Here is an 8,439-nt window from a genome sequence, read left to right on the forward strand (position 1 = left end):
ATACCAAATTTTTAATGACTGATGATTAACATGCTGTAATACACAGTTTAAATTTAAAAGCTCAAAATTTATACCGTGAAATACCCCACCCATTTTGAATGGCTGCATCTGTAGGAAGTTTCGGGTCACTTTTTTTGTTATAGATTCAAGCAACCCTAAATACCTTTTCAAGAAACATTTCAGAATCCATGTCACATCCAGTACGATTGCTACACAGGTCTACAGAATACAATCAGAATACTGTTATTTTGAATATAATCAGAATACTATATAAAACACACCGCCCAAAACATTTCTAAAACAGGAATTACACGTTTAGGAATGCGCCCTCCTTTATACATTAAATAAAAGGTCTGAAGCCTGCTCCAAAGAAGAACTATATTCAGAGCTGACAAAGAAGTGATAGGAAACATCTCGGAAAACGAAGGTGCTGTCGTTTTCAAGCGTCGGACACCAAGAGCTGAACCCGGCGTCCTCTGAAAAAAGTAAGGTGTTGGGAGTGTGGCTGGGTGGTCTAAGGTGCTGGGTTTGTGCTCCAATTTCTTCGCAGGGGTAGGTTTGAATTTCGCTGCTGCTAAGTGTTTGTGGGTTAAGACCATCCTTCTATTGCGAGCTCAATGGGTAAAAACTTTGCTTGACAGTCTGTTGAGAGACTGAATTAGGTGTTTCAAGATAGTCTTTGTTAGCTTAACATCAAGGCAGAAAAAAGCCTCATTTTGTCTTCCCGACAGCAATGCTCTTTGGTCCCTTCAGCGTTATGCAGGGAACAACATCTGCCGTGATCACTTTTCAGAGTCAGTGCGAATTGTAGTGTGCCGTAGTTGTTTTTAAAATTGGTTTTGTCGGAATGCTGCATTTGTCTGTGAAACTTTAATGCTGTGTTTTTTCACGCAGAATCGATGGCAGGAGCAAAGCTTATTCAACCTTTGCACTCAGCGCTCAATCAGAAATACAGTATGTATTACTATTAGTGGCACTGAGGTCACTATGGTGCAATTGAGCGATGTAAGACCAATGGCATAATGGATAACGCAACTGACTTCAGATCAGGAAAATGTATGTTTGACTCCTGCCTGGCTTTTGTTGCGTTAAAACGATTTACCTTCCTTTATATAAATTAACTGCACCTTAAAGCTATAGAAAACACTTTGGGTAAATTGTCGAAATTCGCATGAGGCTGCAGACAACTTAACACTACTGTCTGGAGATCAGCTCCTTCTCTGAGCTCCATTGGAATGAAATCCCGTGGGTAGCAAAGATGGAGAGCAGCTCAACTTGTGCTCAGTACGGTGCTGAGGGTTCAGTACTGGTGTCATTCCACACAAACTGCACAGGCTCTGAATCAGACCATTTCAATTAGTTTGGTCATTTCAATTAGTTAGGACACTTAATGTAGAATTATTACTTTGCCTGTCTCTTGTTTGTATATAATTTAATGTCTCTGATAACTTAACGTTAGTTTTTAATTTAGTTTTAGTTTTACGATGTAGGTTAATGCGTTGACATATGCACGAACACGCGAAATGTCTCACTCCTGATTCAGCTCATGCTCCATAGGAGAGAAGAGATTCCTCTTGCTTCTCGTACAACCATATCAGAACAGAAGCCCGTGTCACCCAGCTCTAATTCAAGAGTGACTCGCATCTTCAGCCCTTTTTTTGGTTCGTGATCATTAATTTCTTTAGTTATGATCAATATTGAACTTTTTAAAAATAAAAATAATCAAACATGCAGGCATGTTTTTGAAAAGTATTAGGAGTTGACAGGGCGCCCATTTGGAATAGTCGTCAGAAAATGTGAGAAAAGGAAAGTTACGCAAACTCTCACACACAGCATTAGAGATTGGAATCTGATTGTAAAAAAGCTACCTGTTTCCCCGTCGGTAATCAAACCCCAGTTTCCCGCATGACAGGCAGGGATACACACCATGACACTAACTAGGAGCGCTTGCTAGCTGTTAGGAGGCATTTACTCTTATGGCTACTACTGTTTTGGGTTTCAACTTTTATTTTCATTCCTTCCAGAGGAGCGCATGAAAACGAGTTTCCATCTGCGCCATCCTCACTCCTGCTCTGCTATTGTCACAGCTCCTCCTTGTGCACGACCAACACCCATGGAGTCGGTTCTTTCAGCTTTACTAATTAGGTTTTCAAGGGCTGGAAGTAGGGCACAAGACACACGAACACTAAAAGCATCCTTATCTGCTTTCAGCTGCGAAATGTCATTCGTGGACGCTGAAGAATTTGTTTCCAAGGCAGCGGTTTCAAGCAATTTTGCGCTTTAAAAGTAGAGCAGTGCATTTCCATTTTTATGCAGGCACACGATGACATAAGGAGATTGTCGTAGTCGGCAGGACTTGAACCTGCGCGGGGAGACCCCGATGGACTTCAAGTCCATCGCCTTAACCACAAAAACACAGCAGAACTCTTCAAACCAATTAAAGTCCGATTGAACCGGTCCACCAACCTGTCGTTCTGGGGATCCAGCGGGGTGGTCCGCGTCTTAGAGATCCCCAGGCGCTGGCACACTCTGGCGAAGACCTGGGATTCGAAGTTACGCCCCTGGTCACTGTGTAACTCCTCCGGCACCCCTAGCCTGGCAAACATCCCCTCCAGCAGTGCATCGGCCACGGTGGGGGCACTATGGTCCGGGAGGGCATAGGCCCCCGGCCATTTTGTAAAATAGTCCACCACCACCAGGACATAGCAGTTTCCAGCCTCAGTGCGTGGAAACTGGCCCAAAACGTCAACCACCACCTGCTCCATAGGAGTCCCCACCTGGTGTTGTTGGAGGGGGGCTCCTTCTGGGCCACGCGCACCGCACACGTTCGGCAATACCGCTCCATGTCCCGGTGGCAAGAACCCCAATAAGACCCAATAAGAAGTTTTTTTTACAGCCGAAATGCCCCAAGCCCTTCTGGCCGTGCACCACTCGGAGCACAGCCCTCGTGCAGGACCTCCATCTATCACACCATCTGCCCCTCTGGCTCCTTAAAGTGGAGCAGCCAGGTGAGGGACACATGGTCGGTCCTCAACCGGAATCGGGCCCTGAACAGGCACGGCCTGAAGTGGCGGACCGCCACCATCGCCGCCAGCAGCTCACGACGGGTCACGCAGTAGTTCCGTTCAGCCTTATTCAAAACCCGACTGTAGTAGGCAACTACCCGCTCCCCATCTGGCCCCTCCTGCGCCAACACTGTGTCCAACTCTGAGACACTCGCGTCCGTATCCAGGATATACGGTAACCACGGATCGGGGTAGGCCAGCACGGGGACCCCCACCAGAGCTTCACGTAACCGGCTGAAAGCCGTCTCGCTGCCCGAGTTCAAGTCGAAACGGCGGCCCTTGTCGGTGAGGCGGTGCAGCGGGGGAGCGATGCTGGCAAAGTCCCGGACAAACCTCCGGTAATACGAAGCCAACCCCAGAAAGCTGCGCAGCAGATACAGCATACACTGGTTCCACGGGACCGATGCCAGCACCCTCTCCATCAGCCTCTTGAAAGTCGCCGGGGCATTGCACAGGCCAAAGGCAGTAAACTGCCAGAGGCTTCGAGCGAGTGGTACCTGCCAGTAGCCACAGCAGAGGTCAAGGGAGCTGAACCAGGTCGACCCGGTGATGTAGTCCTTGGCATCGTCTATCCTCGTCAGGGGGTAGGAATCGTTCCAGGTGACCTCGTTCAGCTTGCGGTAGTTTACGCAGAACCTCCACGAGCCTTCTTTTTTTTGGACCAGTACAGCTGGCGCCGAGGGCTCGCGGAGGGCTTAATCACTCCTGCTGCGGCCATCTCCAGGATCTTTTCCTCGGCGGCGGTCCGCTTGGCGTGAGCCATGCGTCCAGGTGGGATGCGGATGGCAGAGGGTCACCAGTCTCGATGTCGTGTTGGTAGAGGTCCTCAACGCCGCGCCTCGCCTCCACGCAACCGCTGCCGCCTTGTCTGGCCCCCCAGCCGACTCGGGGGCAGGATCCGGCACGCTCGCTCCCCGGCTCACAGGCCCGGTCTGCCGCCGCCGCCACTGACTCTTTTTCCCCCGGCTCCGGCAAGCCCGCGTCCCTCGGCCTTCGCCGGGCCTGCCCTCCACCAGGTGAAGTTGCTCCCCCTGCCACACCAACTCCTGCCGGCCCAAGTCCAAACTGGCCCCCACTCGCTGCAGTAGGTCCAGCCCCAGAATGCAGTCCTCCTGGATGGGTGCGAGGTAGCAGGGGTGGCGCACCATCGCTGCACCTAGACGAAAGGCAAGCTCCTGTTTCCCCCGCACTGCGGCGAGCTGTCCCATCACAGTCCTTAGCCTTCAGTAGGGCCAGGCAGGGTTGTTCCTCGATTCGATTCGGCACTGGAGGTACAGGCTATAGCCGACTCGCCCCACAGTGGTGTGAGGGGTGCCGGTCTTCACAGCGCTCTCCGGAGAGGGGGTTGAGGTGTTCAAGGGCGGCCGTCCCCGCGCTGAGTCGACCCGTTCCCGTTTCCCGACACTGATCGCGGAGTGCGAGGTTTGGGTGCCCAGCAGAACCGGGCTCGGTGTCGTCTCTTCCCGCTGCGGTCGCAAAACAGCGTGCGGGGCTGTTCCGCGGGGGTTGCTGCACGGGCTGGCTTCTCTTCCCCCTTGCTGGACTCCTCCGTCGGTGTGGGAATCGCTGGTCAGCTCCGGCAGGGAGGGTATCTTCTCTTTGGGGCATCCACTGGGCGGGAGTAGCAGGCAGTCGCCCCAATTCTACCGGCAGGACCACTACTGGATAGCCCTGGTAAGGGCTGTGGCCACCTGTCGCACCCAGGAGTTGCTCAGGCTCCCTATGTGCGCTGCCCATACAGAATCGGCTAATGTCTGCCAAGATTTGTCCATCCTGCCCGCTTCTGACACCAATGTAGCGTTTACAGGTTTTTCTCAGAACAAAGGACCAGTGGAGACGCGATTAACAAACCAAGCAACAGCTTTATTCTTTAACAACCACAAAACCAAACACAGCATATACACGCACATGAGAAGACTGACGGAACACATACACATCTTTAGGGTGGTAATTACTTAACAACACGCTATACACTTATAAGACTACACAGGGCACTAGAACTACTAGGACATTATTTACACAGGTAGGGTCAGCCGCTGGTCACCGTGCTGACCCTCAGACTCTCCCTGGCTACAACTCCCAGCATGCCAAGCTGTACTATGAGCTCCTAGGGGCGCTTCCTCCTAACCACCAGGTGAGGGCGTTACAATATATATTTTTTTTTCTCTGGTTCTCAGCAGTATCATTGGGCTGAACTCCAGTTAAATGCTTGTCTTAGAAAGATCAAAAGTGAGCGAGGGAAGATGGGTAGAGATTAATGGAAGTTACAAAAGCAATGGGTTGGCTCTGCCTAAGCTTCATTCAGACCTTATTAGGGCAAACTCTATGGGTCAATTGCATCGAACTGAAAGTAGCATACTAACAGGAGTTCAACCCGTGCTTAGAATGCAGATGCCATCTAAACTTGTGCTCCACCTTAAGTCCAATTGCAACGAACTTTGCTGCTGTGCTTAGTCCGCAGTGCCGAACTTAACCTGTTCTCAATTGCAATGAACACAAAGTAACAACTGCAGCACTCCAGAGTAACTAAAGTAGCGGACTAATTTAAACTATGTCTTCATATGGCTTAGTACCGTACTCGGTGTAACGCAGGATTGCATTAGAAGGCTCCCAAATATAGTGGAAATAATCCGTTGCTTGGAAATGTATTGGAATATTAATTAAAATTGCTTTACACTCATACCATATTTATTAATAATGAAGTTTATTAATGTGTGTATTTACAGAAGTGTCATTTACTATTTATGTTTAATGTCAATCATTACTAGTAGCTGTGAGTTTTAAGATATGCTAGGAAGTGAAGAGAACAGAACAGAGCAAATGGTTATATAAATGGAGTGGGAGCCTTTAATATGTTCTATAAAATTTGGGAGTCAACTGAATAGATTTGCTAAGTATTTTATTATGATGGGTCTCTGTATTTGTGGTTATCAGTGGAAAGCAGGGATAATAAGGAAATGGGTGGCACCCAAGCACATGTTAAAGAAAAAAACTTGGCTTCTTAAAAGTGATTATGATAGCCACAGGACAGAAGAGACAGTGCACTGTGGTCCAATAATGACTGTGTTGAAACAGCCAGAGTGTGCTGCATGCCATAGAGATGGAAAATTTAGCTCATTCCAGTCAATCGCAAGGTTGTGTAGGACTGCACATGACCTGATGATGATGGTGCTGGCTCTTGATGGACTGGTATACAAACCAAATGACAGCCAAGCAAAGCGTTAGTTGTTTTACAATTCCGAATTATTGTTCAATGTGGCCTCTTGCACTTTTATGACTCCTGTTATAGCGCTTCTCTTGTAATGTTGTAGGATTGTGCACAGGTGTCAGAAGATATAGTCATAAAGAATACCCACAGGCAAAACAACACGCCAGCTTGCTCCTCCCTACTTTGAAAGGAAGATATTGGAACTGATTAAAGAACTTAATTTGAAATGTAAGTTCCTACTGACACAGGAGAGAGAGAAAATCAAAGTTCTGAAAAGTAAGCACAAGGCACACCGTGGATAAATAAATTTATTAATTTAAAAAAATGCTGAGAAGGTCATAATTGTTGTATTTATTTGCTCAGGTAATTTTATAAGTTTAACTTTCAGTAAAGTTGTGTTAAAAATAAAACTGGTCATTAGTTGGCGTCTTTTGTAACGATTTAGCAATAGTGACATGTCTGCTTATTTGACTGGAGTGTTAAAATTAATACGGTGGCATCCTGTCTCAAGTGCACAGCTGCAGTTCTCATTTGTTTCGTGACAAATTCCAATTGCATTAGTCTGTGTAAAAAGAGACTTCTGCAGCTCCAGTGGTGTGATTGAACTCATGCTGAGATTGAGTTCAAGCCTCACCTGGAGCAGTGTGGCCTGTATCTTCAACTATTTAAACTAACTGACCAGTTTAGGTCCTGTTAAGTATTTGCTGGAGATCAGGTCTAAATTAACATCAAAGGAACAAGTAAAGGTTTGTTCCTTGTCAGACCTAAAGAAGGCTCCAAAGCTCAAACGTTGTTTGCTTCTCTTTTCAGCATGGAATAAAATTTTACTTGTTCCTATGTAGTCCACACATGGTGACACAGCTCCCTACTTAAATTACCATCAGCAATGGACCTCCAGCTGACCAATACACAAATATATGAGAGAGGTCTACTGATACGAGAGGAGCACGATGGAGTACTGAAGACTTGAAAAGCTCTCGCATTAGATTCTGTGTTTTTGTTGTTCCCCAGATTTGTTTTTAATGTTCTTTTTCTCTTTGTTTTGAAGTTGTTCTGTTTTTTTTTTCTTTTTTGGAGTTGTTAGACTACTACAGGGATTTACCTAGGTTCTATGAAGACTTCTTTTATCAAAACATATTTTATTAATAAAAGCGTAATTTCTTAATAATCAACTTTAATGTTATCTTTATTAGTAGCTGTATTACAGGTAATGCATGCACAGCCTTTATTATGCTATAGTGAATTTTCAGGTATCCCATGGAGGGAAGAGAACTAAAATTAAGGAAATACTTATTTAAAGGGGTATAAGTCTTAAAAGTGTTCTGTCACATCTGGGTGTTAATTGAATAGATTTGTTGTATTATTTCATATGATTTGACTCTACACTTGTGTTTCTCAGGAGACAGCAGTAATATTGGGGATTTGCGGGTACAGATAATAAATTATACTATACAAGCAAATGTAAGGTTACCTTAATAAAAAAAACTGTTATCATTACCCTTTTCAGCGTTACTATTTAAGACAGTCTTTTGGAACAGTATTCTCATATTAGGGGCCATAGTCTAATGATAACGGTGGTGAAACAGGCGATATGTGCAGAAAGAATTGGAGATGGAACAGGAGACTCATCCAGTCTATAGAAAGGGCTGCACACGTTACAGTGATGCGAGGCATGTGCTCTACCACTGAACTAAACTCCCGATAGGTACTGTTACCTGCAGCTCTTTGTGTTAGGAAGAGTGAGCAGTCGACATTTTAAAGGTCAAAACTAGACGTGATGAGAATTCAGAACAAGAGGCTGTGCTTCACTCAGCTTTTGATGAATGTTTAAGTGAATGACAAATTTGCTATTTTCACTTTTTGATTAAAGAACATAAAAAGCACCTTTCTTCCAGCCAGATTCAAACCAGAGGCCTGAGCATTCCCAGCTGTTTCTACTACGGTCTTCCACTCTAACAGCTGAGTTATCAAAAACACAGAGAGCACAACTTTTGTCATACAGAAAGCACAATGAAGTGCAGTGTTCCGATTTATTTCAATCCCAGTTCGACATCAAATCTCATTCCAATAGTCTTGTTTAGTTTGAATTTAAGCATTTAACCAGGCTTCTACTGTACAAACTTCCAGAGATATTACAAAATGTTTGAGGGGACATCATTTCAGATG

Source organism: Lepisosteus platostomus, chromosome 5, assembly GCF_059453375.1.
Source record: "Lepisosteus platostomus isolate fLepPlt1 chromosome 5, fLepPlt1.hap1, whole genome shotgun sequence".
NCBI classification, from domain to species: domain Eukaryota; kingdom Metazoa; phylum Chordata; class Actinopteri; order Semionotiformes; family Lepisosteidae; genus Lepisosteus; species Lepisosteus platostomus.